The 13,229-nt window shown below is 43.1% G+C and overlaps 1 protein-coding gene across 1 annotated transcript in view; it reads left to right on the forward strand.

The window, feature by feature from the left end:
* Positions 1 to 1,242: 1,242 nt before the first annotated feature.
* LOC120953254 (uncharacterized) overlaps positions 1,243 to 13,229 on the forward strand; it is a 135,672-nt gene continuing 123,685 nt past the window's right edge. Inside the window, exon 1 of the mRNA XM_040373048.2 lies at positions 1,243 to 1,479. The gene's annotated coding sequence lies outside the window, so the exon portion shown is untranslated. The remainder of the gene's footprint in view (positions 1,480 to 13,229) is intronic.

Here is a 13,229-nt window from a genome sequence, read left to right on the forward strand (position 1 = left end):
GATCACAAAAAACGGGACCCCTTCGAAAACCGCCTCCACCTAAAGCTGCGGAATTCGGAACAGCCAGTCAGCAGGTCATCGTCAGCATGGGCAAAATTATGCACTCACACACATAACAACGACAACAACAACAGAAAAAAACTGTCTTGCTTGTCCCACTGGGTTGGCATTTGGGTGAACGAAGTGCAAAGCACGGTTTTCACACAGCTGACCTACACAGTGAATGAGTTGTGGAAAGGTTCTATTTTTTCCCCCTTGCTATTGGTTTCTCACTCCCGCAGGGTACTGTTTGCAGACCTGTGCAGAAAACCACAAACGCTCGGAAGCAAGGTGGTGCATGAAAGGCATGGAATGAAGAAAAATAGCTTCGTTTGCTGTTTCTACTACCATTCGTTGTGAATAGGTATGTGTGTGTGTCTTTTTTTTCGGGAATGATACACTGTGGGAAAAAAGAAACATCTTGCTTAATGCATTCAGCGTGATGAGCTCTTTGGTTTGTTCGAGCACGGAAGGTTTTGTAGGTTTCATTTAAATATGAAGTTTAATTTTACTGTAAAACTCACTGGAAGAGACAATTAATATTTTCAAATATAGTTTCATATGCTTACTTACTCGTCGTTGTCGTTGTCGTCGTTGAAGTCATTGTTCACATGGGTTGCTTGTTGAAATCATACAACATTGTGCGTAATAGTGATAGTGCAATTCTAAATTGAATACTGGAACCAAGTGAAAAAGTGTAGAATCTTTCCGTGTATTGGAAGAAATGTTATGTTGCTTTCAAAAAAATTACTTCACTAATCGAGCGCTGTGTGTTTTGTTTGCAGGAGTTTCGTCCAGTTATAATTGGGGAGAAAATTAAAAAAAAGAGCACCAAACCTGTGTATGGTTTTGTTAGGCGAAACCTTAAATATGACAACAAATATGCAAGTGTGCGTGTGATTTTTTTAAACGTTTCTTAAGTGCTTGTGTCTATTGGATAAAATAATTCAGTAACAAAAGTAATACATTACAAGAAAACAACTTTAAAAAAGTCTAATTTCTACCAAAAAAAATCAATTAACTAACAAACCCAAAAACAAGTTATTCATTTTCTTAAAACACTCTGTTACAAAGGCTTCAAAAGCAAAGTAGAATAAGCGAGAAAAACGGATAGCGATTTTCTTGCCAGTTTTAACTCCACACAGTCGAAAGGTGTCGTCGTTTCGGTGAAGCAAACTGCATTACGCATTACCTAAGATTGGGTCATATCGTTAAGCGGCAACGATTGCAAAACGATTCCAAACGCATTTCCGTACAGTGCAGTAACGGTGCAGCGGTTCAAAATTGAGGACTTCATACAGTTTCAACAGCAGCAGCAGCAGCAGCAGCAGCAGCAGCCGCAACAGCAACCGTTTTACATCCAGCAGCAGCAACCGTTTCTAGATCCCAACTTTAACGTTGGTGGACTGTATCCGATTGTCGAGCAGCAGCCTAATTTTGGTGAGCATCCCGGATTGTCGCAAATCATTACCCCCGTAACGCCTTTATCAAACATGTACCGATTTCGGTGGATGAAATTTAGATGAGTTTTTTTTCATTCTAAACTTGAATAATACACCACTGGTGCAATATCGGTGGTGGGCAAACAAATCAATCTAAATTTGAAAACGAGGCTTACTGGCCAACTGCAAAGCGGTTTAAAATGTTCAAATCCCTTATTTTGGTCATGGCGGAACGGGTATGGTGCGTGTACCTGAGCAAAAGGGCTATGATAATGAGCTCGATATTGTTTGTGTTTGCCTGCATTTCAAAACCGCAGTACCCTGGTGTAGCCGATCACACCCGGCACGGGTTGAGTGAAAATAATTACCAACATTCTGCTGGTGAAGTGAAAATAATTGCAAACATCGGTGATACCACCATCACCTCTGGCACAGTGGTTATCGATCCGAACGCTCAATCAATGATTGGTTCGGATCGGGATGATTGGGTTTTTTGTGTGTGTTTTGTTTATCTAATTGTCCCACGGTTTCTGAGTAGCGGGGGGTGGTAATACTGAGAGTAGGTGACAAGTTAAAATGAAGCAACGTGGGTGAGCTGATTGAAGTTTGCGGAAGTTCGTTGGGGTGTTATAATTAAATCGTTGCTGAATTTATTCGTACCACTGAAGTTCGTTCACCCTCCACTCCTTTGTAGGCATGAGTGGTGAGATGATTGAGTGATGGGAAATATATTTTTAGTTCACACTAAATTGTTCAATGATTGATGATCTGTTGACGATTGAAACATGAAATATTTCGATGGCGTAGTTAGAGGTGAATGATGTTTTCTCATATGTTTATTCATACTTTCCACCTAAGAGTAAATATGCCTGGAATACGTTTATTTCCCTTTCTTACAGTATCGAAACAATTGCGTTTCGATATTCGCGAAATGATTCCACTCTGGAATTGTTTATTTTAAGTGGTATCGATTTGCCTCAGCCTTGGGCAGCTCACCTCAAAACAATACCATTTGATGCCTCTGCGATACACCGTAAACGTTGATAGCAGCAATTAATAAAATTAGATTACTCGATCGATAATGCAACGCAAGCAAACAGAGGCCTCGCCAGCCGGCGTCTCAGCCCGTAACCCCCTTCAACACATCGTGTCCCTTAATGTCTGCTTAATGCACTTTTGCGATAGCAGCAAATCGTTACACACTTGCTCACCTGTTTCACTTTCACGGCCATCGTGGCCCTCTCCAGTAGGTCGAACGCCGGTGCTTAGCCCAAGCAAATGCAAATCACCTGGCACCAGCATCAGACAGGGTGGCAATGGTGAAGCCTTCGCTAGATTGCGTCCCACTCCTAGCAGCCCTATCACGTTTGGCAGGCTTTTGCAACCTACCTTTCGCACATGGGCGAAGGTCTTCCAGCGTTGCGTTGCTTCGCCCGATTGCGCCAATTTTCATCTCGGATAATTAATAATCAACAACCGATGATTGTGGGAACGATCTTAAATCTCGGATCTTGCCGACTAATCGCGGCTTAGAATCGTGTTTCTACGCGTGTTGGGGTCTCGACAATGTTCTACGTGGGGTGGATAACGCTGCATTGCATTCAGTGAGACTGTATGCGTGAGCGTTAGTTCCCGCTGTGAAATGAAACGAGATCAAGATCAGGGGTGGTGTGTTATTAGCGTCAACACTGGCAACATTCGCGGTGCATGATCGCAGCAACTCGCAGCAAAGAGAATTCCACTAGAATCGCATCATTCTTTTACAGGCTGGAGCGAAAGCGAAGTTACGCAATTTTGTAGCCGCAGCTTCTGCTCGTATGCGATTGTGAGGGCTCGTTTTTTTACTGTTGCATCGTGCTGCGGTGCAATTATACGGGGAACAATGCATGCTATAATGTGGGTGAAGAACGGTAGAATGAACTTCGCCACCAGCCCGGCTACAGTTGCACACGCTTGATCGTAGAATAACGATCGCACGGCGAGGCTTCACCTTGATCGGAGCATTAGTATTTAGAACCAGTCGCTGTATCGCTTTTGTGACGTTTGATCTCGGGAAAGGCACAACGCAGCCTTGAACGCAATGGTAAAGTGACTATGATGGGAGAACAAATTGTTTTTATCATGCCCCGGGGAGGAGCATCTTGCGTGCCTGACCCGTACGCATGCGATACGGTGGAAGGTGGCCTGCATGAAGATTAATTCACTTAAAATGAACCTAAAAGCCGGTCGGACACGTTACTTCGTTAAGCATTCAACCCGTATCGCGAGGGGCAGATGCAGAGTGTGCTGTTTCGCTGGGAGTCACAGTCGTAAAATTATCTTCCTAATGAGCGTATGATTGGCAGGGGATGAGTCATTTTAAAGACTACAGTCTACTGGAAGAGAGGTTTTGTATAATACGCATTGAGAGAAAAAAGGGACAGTTAGTGTATGTTTATAAAACGAGAGAAAGAGATAGAGAGAGAGAGTGTGTGAAAGAGAGAGAGAGAGAGAGAGAGAGAGAGAGAGAGAGAGAGAGAGAGAGAGAGAGAGAGAGAGAGCACGATAACGATTTTCAAGCATTAGTGAGCTTTTGTTTGAGACAAAAAGCATTGTTTTTTTTATTTTGTGTTTTTTTACAATAAACATTCTGAAATTCAGGGATAAAATAACATCTTATCCGAAAAAATAGTTATATTCTTTACTAAACACGCCTCTAATAGCAAAGACAGCAAAAAAAGCAAAACAAAAGATTGCAAGAACAGTTCTGTGTGCAGCTTAGGCCCCTTCGTAGCGGTGAAACCTCGACATTTGATCGACTAATTTATTCCAACTGCATTAGTGCGTCCGCCTTAAGCGTAAGTAAAACCTGGTGTGGAGAGTGGTGATGTTTTTCTCGTGAAGCAGTGAAACAGCTGCTGGAAGTAATTGACAATCGCAGTGTATGACCGTGCACATTATAGCCATGCGGTGCGGCAAGATTTATGCTTTTCGTTTGATGGTGTTTGTACCAACACTCTAGTGAATGTGTGGCGGTGCTGTATCGATTAATGGTTCATTGAAACGTTACGAGTAACAACTACAATCACAAATAATTGTAAAGAAATAAATCTATTCTTTCCACGTATATACAACCGATGTATTTGTAGACTTGTATTTTAAACCTCCTCGACGTTAGGAAAAACGTATCCAAAATAACAACCACGAGCCTGTTCGTACATTGAGCAGACCTTCTCTTGAATGACTTCAATGATTCGCCTATTTTCCAGACCATCGAATCAGAAAATTTTGAAGGCTCAGCCAGGCGAGTGGTCTTCTGTCGGGCGCTTTTCTTGCAATCATTTACGGACCAACAAACACCAACACAACGCCGGCACATTCACGTCCAGTTGGCTCGATTGATGTGGTTTCGATTGTTTCGATCGGAATGTGACTAAGATTGTCAGTGTGTCAGTATGTGTGTGTGTGTGTGTGTGTGTGTGTGTTTATGTGTGCTAGCAATTGCTGGATGATTGAATGTGGGTGATTTATCTCCGTACATCCGCAAATCAACAGTGTCATAGTGATGCAGGAAGCAGCTTAGCAATGCAATTTTAGCTCATTATTATGCGCAGGGGAAATACCGACCATCAGAGGTGTTTGTTCTCGATCTTGACGTATATCCTTCGTGCTCACTAATCTTAGCTGGTTGTGCATGAAATATGATAATTATACAAGGTTAAAAAGGTTTATAACTTATTAATGATACAATCACTTTTCGTCACTTTTACTTCGTTTTCTTTGCTTGTAATTCGTCAAACGTTTTTCAGAAATAAAATTCATCACAATTATTTTAGTACATCCTAAACGATCGAAAACTGCGACATCTACTACACCAATCTGTATGTTATACACCGTTCCATATGGCGCCATTATTATTGCGTCGATTATTACGATCGTGACAGCTCAACATAAAGCAATCTTTTGTTCATTCGCAAGCCGTCATGCGTAGAGAATGTGTACATTCTTCTATACCAGTGGGTGAGTGACCCAGACATTCTACTGCTGCTTGGGCAACGCATTTGAAGGGCTTTTGGCAGTGCCGGCGGAGATAGAGAGAGAGTGATAGAGAGGAGACAGCGAGTGAGTTTAACAGCCGCGCTACAGCGATCAACCGAAACAGATGGTAGAACAGCAACATCGCTTGAGCATGTATATACTTCCCCACAACGTCTTACTTCTCAGCATGCTCGTCTTGATCGTTTCCGTTCGTTCTCTTTCTAAAACCATCACCAAATAAGCACGCAGCAGCAAAGAAAGAGAAGAGTCTAACCCCTCTCGCCGTTGATTCTCCCGTGCCTACCGCAGCACTTAATTAATGTTAATCATCGCAATCATGCTGGAAACAATTCCACAATTAGCTTCTTTCTGCTCTCGCTGCATGCTTTTCATGCAAACTGCGATCTTCAAAGTAAGGTACAGACGCACACTGTACTGTATCCATCTCTAGCAGCACATACATTACGATCTGTGCTGTCATGTGAAAGAAATGAGCTTTTTCGTACGGGGTTTTTTTTTTATTTATTTCTTGCGCTAGCGTTGATTAAAAACACATTTTGCTGGAACTAACCGTGTTGTTTCTCTCGTGTTAGTGCTGGTAATGTTTTCTCAATGTTTTAAACTACCGATTTGATAACTGTTTGGCATTGTAGCAACCCTTTCCTGTATGGGCTTTCGTACAGTTCTGAAGGCGCAGAAGACACTGAGTTTGACTTTGACGGCTTGCTTCACTTTGAGGTTTGCGTGGTGCCGCCGCAAAGGCATTCAGTATGAGAACCATATACGTGTGTATGTGTGTATGTGTGTGTCTGGTGAGCCAGTTTAGCGGGCGGCTTCATTTGGAAGCCGTGAAAGACAGTATTTGTTTTAAAATTAAGCTACTCTTTACGGCGAGTTCTGTTTGTTTGGGCGGTAGAGCGGCGTACGATATGGAAGTTTGGTTAAAGCATTCGATAATTAAATTTGTACAACCTTTGCGGAAGATTAGAAGATGCATACGAGAATTGGCAGTTATTGTTTCTTACTGTATGCCTTTATGGTTCAGCTAGTCTTGAATATATAGTATTGCATAACATAGTATTGCATAACATAGTATTGCATTGAATTGCTGGTTTACATACTGGTTTTACAACAACATGTCAAAATATTACCATACAAGGTCAAATGATTCTATTCCAACTACTTCTTGGGTCATGTAATACTTTTCCTTTATGAGTGTATTCTGAGGCTTCCTGAAACTCCGCTTCCTCGCCAATCAATTCTAAAAGAGTTCATCGGGAAATATGACACGAAACGAAAAAAAAACTGGACCTCAAACAATTCGCACAACATTGCGAACTGTGGTCGTTCTGTTTGGTGGGGTTGTTTTTAGGAGCAAGTTCGTGAGAGTTTGGTGCAAGTTTTTCCAAACAGTTGGAACAGGCAAGGCATTTCACAACCATCATGTCGTCAGTGCAGGTATGTTGCGATGGGACCCAGAATGAAACGGTGCCTCAAAAGAATTCACATTTTTCCTAACAGGAAACAGTAGCTCAAGCCTAGGGGCCGTGAAAACCATTCTAGCTTTACAGACTCTTTTCGTAACTTTTGCTGGTGTATTCTCGGGAAATTGTCGACTGCTTAAGGTGGAGTTTGTAGCTACAGTAAGGGCCGGGGGCTTTCTAGCGGCATGAACCGTTAGTTTGCGTTGCGACATGGCTTGTGCTGAGCAGTGCTTAGGCTTTACTCGAGTGGCATGCATCTTGAGGGATGTTTCAAGGTTGTAATAATTCTTCAGCTACTGGCAAGAGCTACCGGAAAGAACAACAATTTCTTATATTTATAAACTAATGATGTTCTATTCCAAGAAGCCTAGAGGATGATTTTGTGTAGCACAATTATTTGAAGAATCTTCTTCAGAACAATATCATGGGAGTGGATAAGAAGATTTGAAAGATTGAAGTTCAAATGCAGGTCATTTATGCAGTACATGAACATGAAAGTATGGCTTTGATCTAGAATGTTTTACAAAATGCCATTAAATAAGAATGGTATGCCTAGTTTTGGTCAAATTTATTTTTAATATTTTCCGAACCTCTTGCACTGTACGGCTTCCGAAGTGAACAAAGTCGCCCAAGGCTGCTCGAGTACAATGTAGAAGAAGAACACCACAACCTGGTTGTTAATACTTTTGCTACCTTTATACTTGCTTTCTTGTTGTTTCCGAACGACAAAGCAATAGGAACAGAAAGCCATCACGGCCCTGGCTGGAGGAAATGGGGATGCTTACGAAATTTGATCCCTTTCGGTGCGGTTCGAAATACTTTGTTGGATCGAACGACATGATATCGGGTGGACGTAGCTCGCGCCATTTATTGATAAAACTTTTGTGCCAATATTTTATGCCAACACCCGATGCTACCTCACACAAGTTAAAGAGCTAGCCCGTCTGGGCAGGGAGGACTTTTCTGTCTACCACCATGTCTACCCCGCCTTTTCGAACTTCGGTGATTTATGTGAGGTTATTGAACGAACAAATGTGCTGTCCTGCTGTACGGCAGCAGACAAGGTGCAGGAAAATAAACAGTAATGCATCGAGGTAAAACACGGTATGCAGAATAAAACAACAGATTATTTATTGTGCAAAACTGAGCGGAAAAAATCGTATATAAATTTCATAATCAACAACATTACCTCAAGTGCAAATCGGTGCCAATAAACAAAAATGAAGCAATCCGGCGCGGCCTCTCGCAAGAAGCCAAGCTGTGCCTGTTTCTGTGTACGCTCTTAAGTGCCTTTTGCAACACCCGGCCATAACGATATGCTTTAGCTGCGATACGATTTCGGTGCCATGCTGTCGGCAATGGACAACAACAGAAAAAAAACTGGAATATTTTGAATGAACGTGAAGTGTCGTCCTTTGTCGGGTGGTTTTTATTTCTTTTTACCGAACCTCAACAACCCTTATCGTGCGCTGAGAATAGAATGGCAGAGAGAGAAAGAAAGAAGGAGAGAGGAAGAGAGAGAGACAGAGAGAGCGAGAGAGAACGAGTGAGAGTGTAGGTTTTTGACACAACCTCTTTAACACCTCGCCGCCCTTGTTTTTATGGCGTGTCAAAACAGCTTGGCAGCTCAGTACACTGCTGAACGAGTCCTTGTTGTTCTCTGGTAAAGGGACTTCAATTTTTGTGTTGTGTATTTTTGATTTATAACAACTTTTAATAGAAAACTAATAAATACGTTGAATGTTAAATGCTAGATGAATGATTAGCAATACCATCCAAACGATTCACAAACCACAAAATCATGTTGCACCACGTGATTGCTGGCAACCCCAATCGGTTAAACTTTTCCGCTGAGTCAAGTTTGCCAAACTAATGCCTAGATCGGAAACAATGATCAAATATTAGCACATAATTCGATGTCATCCAAGACAAACTGATGCAGCTCCGACCTCATCGACAGCTTGAGCTGCTAAGGAGAAAAGAAAAACAAACAGAAGGACCAGAACGAACACAAAACCAAGCGAAGCAAGCAGGACGGTGGGTAAAAAACTTATCCACGAATAAATCTGTCGCAGCATAATCTCATCGCAAAGGCAAAGGCAATTTGTGGGAAACGTCTATTCGGTACAGCTACAAAAAAAAAGCACGGACACCACAAGAACTCCGACACACAAAAAAAAACAAACTCTCATTAAATCCTTAGTTTCTATCAGATCCGCACTAGAACCCAGTGGGAGGGGTGAGTATCGAGATGGTGTTCCGCAAATTGTTCGATAATGTCACACAAGTTTGCTGTGCCGGTTTGGCATTCCAACTTCGAGCCACTGTCAAGCCAAGAATTTGCTGAGTCTAAATTGCATTCAATTTTCGTCCGGATAGGTCTCGCGCTCTTGCAGCCTATTTTTTGTTGGCTGCTGCTTTTGTGTTGGTTGCCCGCCCAGAGAAGCTTCCTGGTCGGTGCTAGGGTAGCCTTTGCGGTTTAAGCATCGCTCGTCCCGGCTGTGTTGAATTGATTTTTTTTTCTCGTCCCGAAAGCCCAAAGGACATTTGGATTGCAGAGGAAAAGGGAAGGAAAAAAATGGATTCGAAACGAAATCGGTCAATCCGTTTCGTTGGTTGGATGTTTTCTCTAGCTCTTTTTTCGCTTCCTTTTCAGCGTTTCAGATCATTGCTGCAGTCTTGCTCAGCAGTGCAGTGCTTGTCTGATAGCGTACTACACTGCATTGGACAACTTGTTCGCAAACTGTTCCGAGTGCAATCGTGTCCTTCTGTTCGGAAGAAGCAACTTGAGTCAATTGTCCCTTTCTTGCTGTATTTAGTAGCTCCGTGTTGAGCAGATTGCTTTCTCGTACTCCCAGAACCCGGTGAATGGGCAGCAGCAGGAAGAACAATATTGTCAACCGGATTGTCGCGATTTATTTCGACAACTCACCCACTGTCGAAGTGGAAATTTGTTCCCCCGTTTATAAGTTGAAGATGTTTGCGGATCGCGAAAAATAAGGGGAACCCGGATAGAACGGTCTCAATTAGAACGAAGCGCAATTGGCTTCAAACTGTCAATGGGACAAATTTGCCATCGCGTGCAAAAAAGCGCACCAATGTCGATTGGGGAAGAAAAGGGAGCTCTTAGAAACACTCTGAAAATGTCCTTTGCGTTCATTTTTTACCGTGGGGTCAACTGTGGTGCCAACCGTGAATTGTCGCTTAAAGCACCCTCGAGGGCGAGGGCAAATAGTCACCGCTGAAGCACCGGAAGTTGGACCGGAATGGCATCGAAGAAGGGAACGCTCCTCGAATGCCGGTCCTACGAAACGTGCCGAAGGAAGAAAGCTAACACCGGAATAACATGATACACGTACACGAAGTGTACTCTGGGATAAGGTTACGGTATCGCCGACGACAGACACCGGTAGCGGTGTCCCAACATCCCGACAATAGCTCAGTGCCGCAGGGGGGGGAGGGGGAGCGGGTTTGTCTCTTCAGTCGGTTGGTGTTGGAATCTGGCAGGTCCGCGTAACACGATACTGATTGAGCGTATCCTTGAAACATCCGCCTATTGGATGGGCGGTGACAAGTGGCGCTCCGGTGCTTCGGAGGTCGAAGGTTTTCGATTGCGACTTTTTCGGAGTGTTGTACACTGTACGACTAATAGTTCGTAGAATGGTGAATGTTCGTTGTTATGTATGCTATTTCTTGGTTGGCTTTAACAATGTGTGAGCTTATGTTTTAGGGCTAAAAAAGTGAGGGCAATTATTGATTTGAGTTTATAGTTCTACATAAAAATAGTTGACAATTTGTCTAGGTCGTATCTTAACCTTCGATGATTTCAAATTCATTACCTTTTTGTAAATACTATTCAAAATTCGTAGCAAATATGCTAAAATATTCTATCGTAGCTATAGGTTCCAAGGTGACTTGAACCTAAACCTGCCTCAGCCTGCCTGAACATGAACATACTTAACGGTTGACGTCCTTTCATCACTATTCAGCAAACGGGGTAATCCATACAGACGCGGACATCTACATGCACACGATACGACATGTTGCTCAATCAATTTTCGTTCTCGTGATGTGCCTAACTTTCGGGTCGATAATGAAAATTCGATTACCGTTCCAGTCCCGCAGGTCTGAAGGGTGAGCGGTGGGCGAAACTACCGAAAGGAAATTAGGAATATTGGATTTTGATACACCGAAACAATCCCTCGGGAGTAAACGGGTGGTATGCGGTATCCGATTAGGGGTAGTTTATGTTCTGTGCTGTAGTTTTTTGTTCCATTGTGGAACAGAGAAAATAGGAGCAAAACCATATAGAAGAAGGATTTTTGCACGTTCATCAGTTGGTTCATTGTTTGCTCATTAGTTGTTTTGGTTTGATTTAGTGATCGATTAATGTTGATCGTATTTGTGCATTTTTATAAGCCATGTTTAAGGACAAAAAAGGACATTTTTTCACATTTAACTACATTTTTCTGGTTTTGTTAGTGACTCAAACACCAGCAAATTCCCAGTGACAGTTTCGACTGCTTTAGTCGAAGTCTGTGTCGTGGTATTATTGGCTTTGCTACTGCTACCACAAAACTTGACCAACTCCTCTGGGACAAACGGCCCTTACCACGGTGGGGCAAAATTTCGTTTTCGTGCTGTGGCGCCGTTTCTGACTCAGCGAGCCAGCGCAGAAGCCAGCATTTTTGTTTTACGACCCCCCTCCCCTTCCCAATGCTTTCCAAAGTGTGGGGGGAACGGGAGCGAATAGCTGATGATGATCAAAATGAACGCAACCGAGAACGTGGTGAAACTGGACGCTGTGCCCGAAATGGGACTCCATAAATTCGAAACAACTAATAAATAAATGATGTTACGCCAGAATGATTATTCTCCTGGGAGGCTACGGCAGCTAAGGCAGTTCCCGTCCATGGTAGACCGTAGAAAGAACCTAAAGAAAGCCACCGCTTTCGATGCTTCTCGTTTGTGAAAGGTTGAATGTCGCGAACTTTGTCAGCAGTGTGACAGCTTTTAACCTCCATGGCGAGGGCAACCAAAAACAGAAAAACAAACCTGTGAAGCCTGACCAATGGGCTTTCGGTCGGTGGGTAGGAATAAAGTTTTCACCTGTGTGTTTGTGGGTTCTTTTATGCCTACAATTTAATCTTAAGGTGAAATGAGCCAAAAATTAGACCCTTACCTTCGTGCACGCTAGCTCGTAAAATGTTACATAAACAGTCTTTGCTGTACCGACTTTATGTAGCAAATATTAGCTTTTTATATATTTTATTCATAAAGAGTTTGAATGTATTTTGCACGTTTAAGAATCCGTTTCAGTGTCATTGAAGCAGTAAAAGCTAAACAAATTACTTAGCAAGAACCAGCCTCTCGCAGCAGAATGTCGTCTAGGAGACCTTGGTTTGGCAAACTGTACATTAACATTTTCCTTTTCTTGCATCCCACGTGCGACTCCACACACAAACCACCGCACCGAGAGGGATCGGTTGCAGCTGCATAGTTGCAAAATACAGCTCTGCCTCTGTTGCCGCCTCGGCAGCGTTTCCTTTTTCAATGCTGGACATTTCCGGCAGCCGGGCTTAACGGGGTACGCACATATATGACGACGGTGACACGTTTCTCCCTTTGTAAAGACCGACGCACACACACCGAGCGGTGATTTTTAAAATGGCAAACACGCCGCGTTGGTGTACGCTCAAATGCAACTCAACAGGCGTACGCAAATCAAATAGGCGTAAGAAGAGGGATTACTCGCGGTTTTGTACCGCCGTTGCGGCCAGTCTGACATCTAAACCGCCACATGAAAACAATATAAAAGTTAGTCTAAATGGTATGCACTGTTGGGACCATTTTTCCACATTGAAAAGCAAAGAAATACTTTGGCGCTTGAATTGCAATCATCCAACACTGTTTTATTTATAGTCAGCAAGCGCTGGGTGTGCGGCTAGTGCCCATTTGAAGGTTAGTAAACAGCATCCCACCCTGAACGTGGGGCCATTCTGCCCATCGGTAGGTGGTATCGTTGCTCCACTCTAGAATGCTTCACTGTAAAACTGTGCAAAGGGTGGTTTTGTTCTAGCTGGAGCGTGTGGGAAATCATCATCGGTAGCTAGAGTCATACGAAATGGATGGATCGAGAGATCGTTCCGTGCTTCCATTCAACTGTTGGATCTGGTAGTGGGTGGGCTGCTTAATAGGCAGTTCTATCCATACGCACAGTGCTGGCGCGCAATTACTCTTGTTATGA

The sequence above is a fragment of the Anopheles coluzzii genome, chromosome 2 (genome assembly GCF_943734685.1).
Source record: "Anopheles coluzzii chromosome 2, AcolN3, whole genome shotgun sequence".
NCBI classification, from domain to species: domain Eukaryota; kingdom Metazoa; phylum Arthropoda; class Insecta; order Diptera; family Culicidae; genus Anopheles; species Anopheles coluzzii.